Here is a 4,100-nt window from a genome sequence, read left to right on the forward strand (position 1 = left end):
TTAGGTATTTAAGAAACCGATTATTAGGGTTTTGTGAAATAGATGATTGGTTGAGTATATGATGGGATTATAGGTTGAAATTGTGGGATTATTGTTTGAAATTGAAATTGAAATTGTGGGATTATTGGTTGAAATTGAAATTGAAATTCTAGGGTTCTTGGTTAAAATTGTGGGATTATTGGATGCAATTGAAATTGAAATTGTGGGGTTATTGTTGAAATTGGGGGATTATTGTTTGGAAATTGAAATTGTGGGATTATTGGGTTGAAACTGTTAAAAATGTGGAACAATTTCTATGTTGTATTGCTTGAGATGCTTGAGATGCTTGAAATTGTGGGATTATTGTATTGCTTGACAAAGGGTGTGGTTACTTTGAATAATGGGATTATTGTATTGCTTGAGATGCTTTAAATTGTGGGATTTTTGCTGTTTGGTTCAAACTCAACTGTAATAATGGGGTTAATTCTACAGGACAAAGGGTGTGGTTACTTTGACTGGCACGACGAGAAGCTATCGCTTAGAGCAAAAAGCGTGATTGATGAGCTCCGTGAACAGATCAAGCACTTGAAGGAGGAAAATCACATGCTCAGGACAGATGGAGAATACTCGTCCAAAGACGATTCATTGTACTGGCAGAATCTTATCCAAACTCAACTGGACAGGAATCATGAATTGGCTACGGGGTTAAAGGGTGCGAACAGAAGGAAGAACATGTTAATTATATTGGTGATCATCACTTGGCATTTGCTCGTGTATAGGGCTGTAATCGAGCCGAGCCGAGCCGAGCTTTGGCCTGTTCAAGCTCGGGTCGCTATAAAATTAACGAGCTCGAGCCCGAGCCGAGCTTGCTATAAAATTAACGAGCCGAGCCCGAGCCGAGTTTTGGCTTGCTCAACGAGCTTGAGTCGAGCTTCGAGCTTGTTTCGAGCCCAAAATCCTCTTTTGGATTTGGTTCATTAAGAAAATTATCTAACCATGAATTTTTTGTGAGTAAATTGTTAATTATATTTGTGAAGTTTGCTCGCAAATAACTCTTTAATTGTGTATATAAACAAGCTCACAAGCAAAGTTCGTCAATAAATAAACAAGATGCTTATAAATAGTTCGTCTATTACTCATTTATTATGTTTGTGAATGAATTCATCTAATAGCAAATGAAATCATATTAAGTTTAGATATTTGTGAACTAACACAAAACTATATAGTTTTCTACAAAACTATATAGTTTTCTACAAAACTAAAATTTGTTCATAAATGTTCTAACCGAGCCTGCTCGCGAGCTTTCGAGCCGAGCTTTGGCCTGCTCAAGCTTGGCTCGTTTACGAACCGAGCCAGTAAATCGTGTTCATGAACGGCCCGTTTACAAATCGAGCCGAGTCGAGCCGAGCTTTTATCGAGCCGATCACCGAGCTGCTCATGAGCGGCTCTATTCATTTACAGCCCTACTCGTGTACATGGTATTCAAATGAAGTCAGTAGGAGTAACACTTAGATTATATTCCCATGGGATTAGTATGGGATTTTAACGTAGGCCTAAGTTATTTTGTATTGGATTGTAGTTTCGTGGAAGCTTGGTTACGTATTTTGGCATTTTGTAATCCCATGGGGTTAGTATGGGATTTTAAATTAGGACTAAGTTATTTTGTATGGGATTGTAGTTTCATGGAAGCTTGGTTACGTATGTTGGCATTTTGTAATCCCTCGTACTTATGTAATGAACTAGTGTCCTTGGGACATGTAATTTACAAAATGTGATATATATGAGTAAATATTGGTTTCAACCAAATTTGATATAGTTTGGACGATTGTTGCTTAATGGATATAGTTTGTACGATTGTTATGTTATGGAAGAATGGGATTAAATGAGATTTTATGGAGGTAAATGAGGGAATTTGGACCTTAAATTCATGGAGGTTCTGTTTCAATTGTAGTAGAAGTACCAGGTTTTTGCTTTGCTATGCTTTTTGTTGCCAAAACTAGATAAAAGTTACTCAGGACAACTCATTTTTGTGTGTTGCACAACTTTCTGATGCTTAAATAAACAAGATTAAGAGCTCATTAGGCATTATGGTACCACATTTGAATTTGCTCCCTGAAACTGGTATTGCTTTGTTGCAACGCAGACATTCTTCAGCATTTGACCAAGTAAATGAATATGGAAATCATTGTATTGTTGCAATTTGGACTGTCAACAAAACAAATTGAACATAAAATCTTTACCAAACCAAACGAATAACTAATATAGGTGAATTCATATTTATAAAAATAAGTCACATTTTCGTGTGACCAAATATTCACAAAGTAGCAAAATAAGTCACATTTTCATGTGACCAAATATTCACAAAGTAGCAAAAAAAGTCACATTGTGATTTTGTGTGACCAAATATTCACAAACTTACAAAATAAGTCACATTGTGATTTCGTGTGACCAAATATTCACAAACTTACAAAATTCGGTTTAATTACCAAACATCTAACCTATCCCATACAATTTTACTTCTTCTTCTGTTGCTTCCCGATCCTCTTTTCCCTTTCCGCCTGTAACACGTTTCCTGTAATTACTTTTTTGCCCTTCCACTTAAGTCCTTGGCCTTTAAACGGCAGATCTGTTGGCGTGATATCCTCTCCCCTAAATGGTATCCTTCTCGAACCAGTACATTCTCTCGCCACACAGCGCCTAGACTGTCTTAGTTCATGTTCTGAGGGTATTGGAAATATCACCTTAGGATCAGCCTCATCCAATATATTGTCCAGGCCAACTTTAGGTGTACCAATTTCTTCCGCCTCTGTTGCACCGTCTTCTGCAACAGAGGCATTCATGTGTGCCTGCAAACACAAAAATAGTAGAACTTGTGACCCTAAGATTATAACTAAACACGACAAGCTTAACCTATAAAGAAGAAGATATGACATATAGTTTGAGCCTAAGATTATAACTAAACACGACAAGTTTAACCTATAAAGTCTGCTTATGAAAACTGGCTCAAGGATACAAGAATGGATCACTCTCCCAACAAACAAACCATTGGCATTTGACATCTAAACAACTTGCCTATTCAATCACCATCATGCACAAACAAGAAGAATTTCCCTGAATTGGAAGAACTGGAACCCATCATTTATTGAATGGAGATGAAATTGTGTTAAAATAACTGAACCCATCATTTATTGAACTGGAACCCATTATTTACCAGGACATATATAAAATAACACTAATTCTCCTCTATATAAAATACAGTATTCCAATATTAACAATTTCAACCTTCACACAAGCATATAAATATCCAAGATACTTGGACCAAACACAACAACATTATCAATATAATTCAATAGATTTCAACAATAATAAGAATATAATTCAATAGATTTCATTTACCTTTCCTTTCCAAGTATTATGCCATTGTCGTATGGCATCGTAGAAGCGGTGTCTAAGGTCTTCGTACTGTTGATCCACATTCAACACACTTGAGTGTCTTGTTGCACCGGCTGGGTTGGCTGAATCAGTTGGCGCACTGGATAGGTTCCCTGTGTCAGTTGCCGCATTGGGAGGAGGGGTTACCTCTGTTGCTACATTTGGAGTTCTCGTACTCTCACTCGGTCCACTAGTCGTAGTTGCATCAGGAGGTGCCTACAAAGAAGGAAGAACATTCAGCATTCCAACTCAAACAATAATAAATGAAATGTAAATCTATAATTATACTAACTGACCCCTGTGCATTTAAGCATGTTATGCCCATATAACCCACGTTTACTACACGTTTTTTTGTGTCCACTCCTTGACATCTTCTGCGTTTGGCTTTGTCTGTCGGGCTCTGTAGATTCTCTAATCCTTCTCTTCTTGGGCCTGCCTAGCATTCTCACGATTAGTGGCGGTAGTATTAGCTCGAATTGATCAACATTCCAAAAATTATTCCCCCTCACTGGTTGAAGCTTGTAACTGTATGTTTTTCTGAAGGTTGAAATGTGATAAAACATAGAGATTTCCTTTAAGGGATCCATCCTTTTATGCCTTAATGCACATATTGCATGAGGGCAAGGGATTCCAGATAGCTCCCACTCCCTACATGTGCATACCTTTTTATCCAACATCACTGCATGCAT

This window comes from Euphorbia lathyris, chromosome 7 (assembly GCF_963576675.1).
Source record: "Euphorbia lathyris chromosome 7, ddEupLath1.1, whole genome shotgun sequence".
Lineage (NCBI taxonomy): Eukaryota > Viridiplantae > Streptophyta > Magnoliopsida > Malpighiales > Euphorbiaceae > Euphorbia > Euphorbia lathyris.